The 10,000-nt window shown below is 62.9% G+C and overlaps 1 protein-coding gene and 1 long non-coding RNA gene across 2 annotated transcripts in view; both read right to left on the reverse strand.

The window, feature by feature from the left end:
• The window catches only part of LOC119096479 (calphotin), a 31,470-nt gene that overhangs the window by 10,721 nt on the left and 10,749 nt on the right, over nucleotides 1–10,000 (reverse strand). The window lies entirely within an intron of this gene.
• LOC119096350 (uncharacterized) lies at nucleotides 841–2,730 on the reverse strand. Its single transcript, XR_005094060.1, has 3 exons — nucleotides 2,543–2,730; nucleotides 2,008–2,223; nucleotides 841–1,679 (listed from the first exon to the last, which is right to left on the reverse strand). It is a non-coding gene; the product is annotated as an uncharacterized LOC119096350 (long non-coding RNA).

Below are 10,000 nucleotides of genomic sequence, written 5' to 3' on the forward strand. Positions count from 1 at the left end.
TAATTGCGCGCTTTCGCCGAGGAAGTTTCAGTTGACGACTGGGTCAATTCTATTTATGGTGTCACTTCCCGTCACGCGGCGCGATGCATTGGAACGTGGCTTATTCACTGGCGGGGGCCAGTTCTGTCATGGTGGGCGTCAATATTTCGGACTGTGCTGGAGCCCGTTCGTGCGCTTTCCCCATCCGGTGCCACCGTGTCGCGCCATCGACACGATGGTGACGGATGTACCCCCAGTCCTGCGATGTGCTCCCGGCCGCGTCCCTGCCAGTACAATGCGAGACCTCCGGGTTTGTGTCGTCCGTGGCTTTCCTAACCCCAGGACGAAATTGTTTCACGCGTATCTGTTCCACCCTGCGTCACCGCAGTTCACTGAACATTGTGGTCTGGCCGGACATACAGTGGTCGTTTGGGCAGATGTCACTCAAACTGCCGCGTTACGTACAGCCCGTGCGGCCCCATTACTTGTTCGTGTGGAATCGTTCCACTTAGCGAACGTGGGTATGATGAACTGTCCCACACCCGTGCCAGAGGCTGCAAGTAACACTAAGCAATAACCCAACCGAAGCTCCGCTATTGCAGCGCACCGAAGCTTGTGAATTTCTCAGAGATGAGCCGAATTCAATGTCTATGATCATATCACGCTTTGTGTTTAGACCGGTCTTCCATTCTTTATAACACTTATTGTATCCTGCGGTTTCTCGAATGCGTGTGGAGACGACCAGGGCACACGGCTTGTAATTGAGGCTGGAATCCATTTCGCATAACTACATTCGACACGCTCATGTGCGCGGACTGGTTGTCCACCCTCGCACAAACAGGCCGCATCATTCGTTTGCAATATATTCATTATGGCTTGGCGCATATACGTTGCAATAACACTAGATTAGTGATTGTATAACAGAGTTACAGGACAACGCGGAGGCGGGCCAGGCAGCGAGGTCGGGTCAGGCCAGTCAGGTCAGGTCAGGAGCAGTCGCCGTCCCGCAGCCCGGCTCCATACACCTCATCAACACCCGCACGGGGGCGATCAACTGGCTAAACAGGTATCACATAAACCTAAGTACAGGCGGAAGGCTGTGGGCTGACGCCGGCGTGCGAGCGCAGGCAGACTCCGGCAGAGCATTATGCGTAACAAGGGGCGGTGGCCGACGCAGGGGGAAGGGGCGTCGTCTGCGCCGGCGACCGCATGGCGGCCGCCGGGGAGGGGAGCGACGCGTCGCAGCGCGGCCGCAGCCGGCCGGCGCACGTGGACATTATGCACGCGCTCACAGCAGCACCTCCGTGGACAGAGCGTGGACACGCGTTTCCGGGTCCGGGCACTTGCAGGCATGACTACAGCGGGATAACTAGCGAGTCTAGGCACTGGTCGAGTCGGGTGGGGTGGGGCGGCGCGGCGCGTGCCGCCGTCTGTGAGCGGCTTCGACGGCGAACGGCGCTGGCGCGCCAGCTCGCTTGCGCGACAGGCGCGAGCGGAGGGCGTCATGGCCTCAGCCGGCCCGCCGTCTGCTGGCCACGGTGAGACGTCACAGGCCGCCCGCGCTCAGCTAATCAGAGTCGGAGGCTCGCGAGCAGGACGCGCCGGCGACCAATCAAAGTCGCCGGTTGGTCAGTCGGGCTCCGCGTCAGCCAGCGGTGTGTCGCCAGCTCAGCATCACGCTACATTGCACTTGGTCACGTCTGAAAAAAGCAGCGGGCCTGCGCTGTAACCTCCAGCCGCCACCGCCACGGCCAGGATTCAGACTTTTTAGTCGCTCGGTGACGAGATAATGTTATGAGACGGCATGCAGGGCTCAGCCTGCTGTCCATAGTCAGTCATGCGCTCGATTACAGAAGATGCAGGAGAGCTCCCTCCATATCGAAGCTCCATGTAACCCATTACAATGTCATGAGATTTCGTTAATCTACCACGGCTCTGTCGGGTATCCATGCCGTCAGGACGCTGCAGCGATGTCCGCCGGCGATGCGTCAAACCTACGAGATCTTCCGCTGATGTTTCGCGTCTTACCTCAGGGCCGAACGCTGCGCATCTTCTTGAGCCCGCCGTGCTCTCGAATGGCGATCATCAGCTCCTCGCGCGGGTCCAGTTTGGGCACGGCCGGCCGGCTGGCCGACGTCTTGTTCAGTCTGGTTCGCCCGTTGGCCGCTGGAGGCAGCACTGGCGCAGGTGGCGGTGGAGGCGGTGGAATCACCGCCGAGGCGGGCACGTCGGCAGAGCGGAACCCTGCGCAGCCGGACACATCGTCACGGCGCTGCGCATTCTGTGGTCTCCACGTGCTCACACGACCTCCTGCCTGGAGGCTGAGCAGTCCTTAGCTAGATCTTCACATAAAATTAAACGAATCAGCGTGGTATTCCACGAACGCAGCCTCCGACACGAAGCCATAAATTCAAGAAATACGCTGTCTGGCTGTGGAAAAGGACGGCAAGTTCAGAGCTGCACACATGTGCACTACGATCCTCCTTGGACCACAGTGGCGGCGTCCTCTTCGCAACGCAGCGCCCGTCGTCCGCGTGGGACTGACCTTTGACCTTTAACTGACCTTTAACCACGGGCTGCTGCCGGCTCCTCCATCCGGCGTCGGCGGTCATCTGGCGCGACGCGGCCTCGGTCGTGGTGGCCGAGTCCTTGCGCGTCACGCTGACCACGCTGGGGGCGGTCTTCTGCGCCGGTGTGACGCGACAGGTGACAGCGCCCGGCCGACCGACCGTCGGCTGCGCCGGCCGCGGCGCCGGCAGCACCACGGCCGGCGGCGGCGGCGGCGTCTGGCCGGCGGCCGGCTTCGACACGCGCACAGACACGGCGTGGGGCGCGCGCGGCTCGTCCGTCAGCGAGACGACCGAGGTGAAGCGACCCGGCCGCGGCCGCCGCTCCGCCGCCGGCGCCGCCTTCGAGTCGGGTGATCGAGAAGGCCGGCGCGCGCGAGCTGCGCGCCGCCGCCGCCAGGGGCAGCACCGCCTGCGGCTCGGCCACGGTCGTGTTCTGACGCACCTGGCCACGGCCGACAGTCGCGGCGGGCCGCTACCGTTAGTTTGGCCGCGCGGCGCTGCCAGGCTGACGGGCGGCGGCGGCGGCGGAGGCGCGCCCAGAGCAGGTCCACCGTGACGCCGTTGGCCGGCCGCAGCGGCAGGCCGGAGACGGCGGCGGCAGGCGCCGTCTGGCGCAGCACGTAGTCGCTGTCTTCCTTCAGCTGCACCTGGCTCGGTCGGCCCTGGTCCTTCCAGGCGCCCAGCGCAATCTTCGGAGGCGAGAACGGTACCCGCTTCTCCCTGCGGCAGATGTGAACATTCCCAGTGGCCGGGATACGTTCAGGGCCACTGCGTGCCTTATGCGCCGCAACAGTGGCTGTTGACTGGGTCACAAGATTTAGCGTTAAAAGCACTGCAGTTCGTAAACGAAAAACGATATTCCTTAACGTTGCCAAACAGCAGCATGTGTCGCTTAGGACATCCTTCCGACGACGAATATCATCCCTGCGTGCATTATCGACCCTCAGTATCGCTCCTGGCGTTCTGACCTGCTCTCAGAGGTGCCCCGCTCAAGAGTAGAGGCTCGTTCTCTGACCGGAGCCGGAGCCGGAGCTGAGGTCTCGGCCGAGACCGGGGCCGGGACCGGAGCTGAAGCCGCGGCTACAGGCGGCACTGGGGCTGGAGCCGCGGCTACAGCCGGGGCCGGGGCCAGGACCGGGCCTGGGGTCGACTCCAGCTCCGGCACCGGCTCCGTCGCTGCCTCCGGCTCCGGCTCCGGCGCAGTCCGCGGCTCCGGCTCCGGCCGCGGCACCGACAGCTTGCTGTGCTTCAGGGAGGTGGCCCGCGGCAGAGACTGGGAGCGGCTGGAGTAGTGGGCGGCGGCCGGCGCTGGCTCGGCCGGCACCAGCGGCCGCGGCGCGCGCCGGTTCAGCTCCTCTATCACCTGGCAGCGGGGCGGCGGCGCGTGAGCCAGACACCCACGCCGAGTCACCGCGCGTGACGCGCTCCCCGCTGAAACCCCGCGGACGACACAACAGGTCGGCAGCGGTCAACATCTGAAGTTCCGCGGTGCCCTTCCGTAGAAGACAGGGGTCTTCATCTCCCACCATGACAGCAAATGTTTGATGGTCGTAAGCCATCCGTGGTTGCACGGCTTTTGTACCAGACTGCTGTCGAGTTGCAGGCATCATGAACACAAATGGACACAAATAAAGACAAAAACTTCCTCAAAAAGGGGATATGTTCGAACGACAGTAGGTCGACAGAGATTGGTCAAAAACGTATTACGTCACACTCATCCTAAAATGCGGCCTGCATATGCTATGTACCGCTGCGCTGTATGCAAATCTCGGGCACGGCGAGCTGGGTAAGTAAATGCGTAAAACGGAGATGCTTGTGACAATAGAACGCATTAGTTCGTTTTCCAACCACCGAAAGAAGAAAAGCCGACGGAAAAGGAAAGTAATAAAAAAATCAAAAGAGGGGACGGGTCATTGAATCTACTGCAACCAGACCATCGTGTTACCTCAGCCAGGCGAAGAGCACCATTTCGCTTGCCGACAGTCTCGATTCACCGGCCACCTCGCGGTAGAGAACAGGCGCACACTGTGGAAGCCGAGTACAAAGCCGAAGCCCAAGCCACCGACCGACAGCCGCCCCGCCCAGAAGCGTTAGCGCCCAAAGCCAGAGCCGATGCCACAGATCCTCGTCGGAAGGGCGCCCTCTAGGGTGGGCGCTCCTCGGTCATGCTTGCCGTGCGCACGGACGCCAGTCCAGTGTCCGTCTGCTGCGCGGCGTCATGCAGAAGGTGGTGGTGCCGGCTGAGCTGGGGCGGCCGCGTTGCCGGCGGGGCCGGGCCGCGGCGCCCCGACGCCGGCCTCGCCGGCACCGGCGGCCGCCCTACCTGCAGGCTCTGCAGGCTGGAGGCGGCCGGCCGGCCGGCCAGCGGCGCCACCTTGGCCTGCAGGATCGACTGGTTCTGCAGCAGCTGCTGCTGCCAGTGCAGGAACTGCTTCTGCAGCTTGAGGAACTCGGACTGGATGTCGCTCACCTCGCTCTCTGGAAAGAAACCGGGCTCGGCTGTTATGTAGCCACCGGTGATTGGCTGGCTCACTGAGAACGGTCGACTCGGTGCCGTCAGTCAGGACGGGTCGGGCTGTGAGACGGGACAGTCTTACTATGCTGAAGACCAAGCGAGGTAGAAAAGTGGACTACGATAATACTTAGCGTGAATAATGGATTCTTACACGGTCAGCAAACGAAATGAAGACGCACCCCTGCGCTCTCTGTTATACAGCTAACATTTAACGCTTCGCGCTGCCCGTGGAACACCCACCTAGCGCCAGGTCCGTGTGGCTCTGGGTTTTGTTCATGTTCGGCCATGCGCTTCCGGCTGGTAACGACAGCCCTCCACTTAGGTTCATCATTGAGCATGATTTAGAGCTGTTAAACTTCGTCTGAAACGGAAGGCAAGAGATGTCTCACGAACGCATCATCGTTATCACGGTGAGTCGGTGGCAATCTTGACGGGAAAATCCTGATGGGCTCGCAATTCGGAAGAAAAGTGATCCACTCGGGTAATTTACACAGACCAATGACGTTCATGCTCCCATCGAATGAAGATACTGTGCAAGGCCCACGTTCCAACGAGTCAAAGAAGATATCACAAGCAGATTACGCCGGCACCGTATTAAGTGCACAGCAAACGTCAGTTAAAGGTTACGCGATGCTGTAAAAACGCCAAGAAAAGTGCGACGTTAAACACGCAGGTAAGCCACAGGTAAACGTTTGAATAGTTCACACCTAAATCATTACGCAGAAGACGCTACGTACATAAACCGCGTGACATGATGCCGACACCGTCCGTCGCACACGACAAGTTCCTCCTTAGTCCTGCTACTTCCGTTGCATGCTCAGCGGGCATGGAGACAGCGGACGCGCCGGCCACGGCGCGGCGGCTTACCTCGTATTTGCGTGGCGGCCGGACGGGCTCGCCGTGGTCCGCCGCCACCCTCGGCGGAGCCGGCGGCGCGTGACCGGCGGCGTCGGAGCTACGGCGGCGGGTCAGCGGCCGTCTGACCCCGCCGACCTCTGCGGCCGGCCCCTCGGCGCCCGAGGTCACCTACAACGCGAGGGGGAGGGGCATGTGAGCAACGCCGGTGCGGTGGCGGCCATGCCCGGGACGCTGTCGGAGCACTTCGATTGGAAATGATGCCCATAGATCGTGACAAGAATGTCCCTATTGCCCATTAAAGGCATCCTGCGGGGTCGCGCACCAACACACACGGGCTGAGCCTCGCAGAACGTTACGTGACTGACTCATACATCAGCTCTTATCAAATCAGACGTCTGATTAACAAGATCACGACCCAGCGAACCCAACTGCACGATCCATGCCGTCCGTTAGTGTTGCTCCCTGCACGGGCTGCGTGCAGCAGGGAGTCCACATGCGCCACCCTCGCACGCCAGCCATTCAACAAGGCCGTCCACGCCCGGAGAACAGACTGCGGGTGGCAAGACGACCCGGTCCGACCCGAGGCGCCGCCCTGTCCCGAGTGCGCACCTGAGGTGGGGAGCCAGACGCGCCGGCCGCGCTGCGCTGGTAGTGGAACGAGTCTGCCTTCTGCAGCCGACTGCCAGCGCCCTCCGGCGGCGGCTCGCGCTGGCCGTAGGCGCCGATCGAGAAGCTCATCTGGCGTGTCACGCTCGAGCGGCGCCGCTCCGGCTTGGCCGGCCGCCCGTCCTCCGCGGCCGGTTCTGATTGGTCGGCCGCCAGCCGCTCCGCCAGCCCGACGTTGGTGGCCTCGGCCAGCTCGCCGGCCTCGCCGCCCGAGAACTCGCTCGACGTGACCGTCATCGAGTCCTGGAACTCGAGCGGAGCCTCGAGCGGCGCGCGGCCCGGCGCCTGGTCCTGGAAGGGCGTCGGCGGGTCCGGCAGCTGGTACTCCCAGCTGGCCGACTCGCCGGCCACCCCCGCCACCGGCGCCGGCGGCGGCGGAGCGTCGCACACCAGACGGGCCGGCCGCCTGGGCAGCTGCTCGACGGACGCCAGCTTCTTTTCAATCTCAACCTGGATGTCTTTGGAGGTCATCTGAAAGCGGTGCATTGCACGCCTCAGCGGGCGAGCTTGCAGGATTGCAGCCCTTTTACAGCCAACATGGAAAGCCACGGACGAGTACAACGCAGAAGCGACGAGCACAACAAAGACCCGCTATAACTATGACACTCAACAAAAGCAAGAAATGCGACCCCAAAGCTTTCACTCAGCCCCGACAAACTCTGCGTTCACTTACCCGATTACGCTGCACTTTTTCGACCTTTTCCATGACTTCTTCCTGAGCTTCAGCAGACAAATTGTGTCCATTTTGATACACCACCTTCGCTGGAGGCATCTGCTTCACTGGTCGCGCCTTCGGAGGCAGCTCCTGCGTGTCGCGCGCTCCGTTCTGGTGGCGCCCAGCCTCCGTCTTGGGAGCCGCCGACAGGGAGGACGCCTGGGCTACCTCAGCGGCAGAGCGAACGTCTGCCACTGCCTGGCTCTCCGGCGCCGCCGACTTCTGCACGACCTCTGCAACAACAGTGGTCTCCTTATGAACCTGGACAGCGGCGGTGAGCTGCGCTGGGGACGCCGACGGTGGCTGCTCCGCCTCCGCAGGCGGCACTCCTTCGCTCCTGAGCGACCGCGCCGGCCCCGCCACCGCCGCCGCCTTCGCGACCGCCGGCAGCGTCTCCTCGACAGTCTGCAGAGTCTCCTCGACAACCTGCAGCGTCTCCTCGACGGTCTCGCTCGTCTCCGGGGGCGGGCGGCGGCTCTCTCGCGTCGTCGCCGGAAGTGTGGCCTCAGACACGGGTGGCGGAGGCGCGCACGCCAGTGCCTCGGCCGGCAGGCTGGCGGCGTCGGTGAAGGCGCTCGCCTGCGCCAGCACCTGGTCCAGGTTGTTATCCAGGCACGCCAGCGCGCTGTCCACCTCGCGCTGCAGGCGCGCCGTCTCCATGTCCTCACTGCTGACCTCTTCTGGCGCCGACAGCCTCGCCTCCACGGCCGGCAGCTCCGCCACAGCTGGTGGAGGCGGCGGCGTCGGCGTGACAACCTCGGCTGACTTATGGCGCGTTTGTGCGAACTGGGAGTCAACTTCTACAACGGGTTCTTGTGTCTTCGGGACCGCAGGTATTGTCTCACTTTGAACAGACTCCTTGACGACAGGCTGTTGCGGAGGATTTTCGGTACGCTCTGCTGGCCTGGCCGATCTCTCTAGACTGCTCTCTGGTTGGCCAACTGGTGCGATGGGCGACGGTGATTGGATGACGGTCTCCGCCGATTGGCTCGCGGGCGCAGAGGACAGCACTGCCCGTGTCCGAGACGACGGCACAGGAGTTGCATTACCATCCGTGGGTTTGTTTTCGTCTGCTGTTGTTGGGTTGGGTGCTGCTCGCTTCTGCACCAGATCGTCTGATCCCGACTGGCTTTTGCCCGCTGTCGCCTGCTGCGTTCCGCCCTCAGAAACGGCCTCCGCTGCTCTAGTTTTTGCTTCTGTGACCGCCTTCAGATCGCTAACCGCGTCTGCCGTCACCGAATCTCGGCCATCGGTCGCGATCGCTGCGTCGGATTGGTCGGTGATTTCTGCCGGAGCCGCTGATTCGCTGGCGCGCTCAGCATTGGGGGACGTGGATTGGCCGACGGCGGGCACCATCGGCTGGTCTGATGACGTCAGCGTCTCGGTCGAGGCGAAGGAGTCACGGCGGGAGGACGCCTTCTTCTGAGCCTTCTCAAGCGTCGATGTCGACGATCCGGACGACGAGCTATTCTTCGGCTCAGTCTCATCGTCTGCAAATATAATGGTCCATAAGGCATTCAGACAACCGGGGACAGGGAAAAAAGCAGCCACTTATGTGGCTTGGCATGCCAGACTGGAAAACACAGTCGAGATCTAACTGGGATAAACACTATCTGGTATTGTAAAATATAAGTGTTAAAAAGAACACCATACAAGCATAAACAACGATCCGTACATTCTAAACAAGCAAGACGAAAATTTCAGTACGGCAAGTCGATCTTACGACAGTCATTCAAAACAGGAGTTCACAAACAGAGGTTAGGCATGCAAACCCCCTAACCCTTGACTGTGACCCCGTGCGTCCGCCACCAGCCAGTCTAGCTTTGTGGAATTCCGCCACCGGTGGATTACGACCACTGGGGACTGTGCGCGCCCTCGTCACTGGAGTCATCTACCGGCCCGTCCGCCGCACTCGCCATCGACGTCACGGTACCCCTCAGCACTATCGGGGCCACACGCGGACGCTGGTGCGGAGACCGCTCGCCGCACCGGCCTGTCGCAGTCCTCTCCCTTCGACGGTGACGTCACGACCTCTGGTGGCGTCACTGCCTCCGGTGACGTCGCTGTCTCCGATGACGTCACCGTCTCCGACTCCTCGGGGGCGCCGGCGCGCCGCTGGTCCGGCGCGAGCGGTGGCGGCGGCGGCGCGCGCTTCTTGCGCAGGAGCGTGCTGGGCCGGGCGCCGACGCTGAGCGGGCGCGGGCGGCCGGCGGCGGCGGGTGGCGGCGCGCGGCGCGGGCCGCGGCTCCGGCTCCGGCCCAGCGTCGGCGAAGCCGGGCGGCGGCGGCAGTAGGGTCGGGCAGCTGCGACGCGGCGGCCGCCGGCTCGTCGGGCAGCAGCTCCTGCGCCAGCTGGCGCGGCAACAGCGCGTGGCAGCGGCTGCGGGCCGACGGCTGCCGAGGGAGCGGCGCCGCAGCGGCAGCGGCCGCCGACACGCTTCCGCTACGGAACACTACCGGGGGCCGTTCAGCTAGCTCTAGAAAAGAGGGCACACGCACACGTGGGGAGAAGCGTGCGAGGGTCGACCAGCCACCGGAGCGCCCCGTGAGCCGTGGGGGAGCGCATGCGGAGGTGAGATGGTGAGAGACATCAAAAGGGTAACTGTTACCCTCGGATCACCTCAGTCACCTCCAAGGCCCTAGAAGGAAGCAAGATCAGGTTAGAACAGCGGTTAGATAGTGGGATGCCGGACAATCT

Source organism: Pollicipes pollicipes, unplaced genomic scaffold, assembly GCF_011947565.3.
Source record: "Pollicipes pollicipes isolate AB1234 unplaced genomic scaffold, Ppol_2.1 Scaffold_4295;HRSCAF=5057_pilon_pilon_pilon, whole genome shotgun sequence".
NCBI lineage: Eukaryota > Metazoa > Arthropoda > Thecostraca > Pollicipedomorpha > Pollicipedidae > Pollicipes > Pollicipes pollicipes.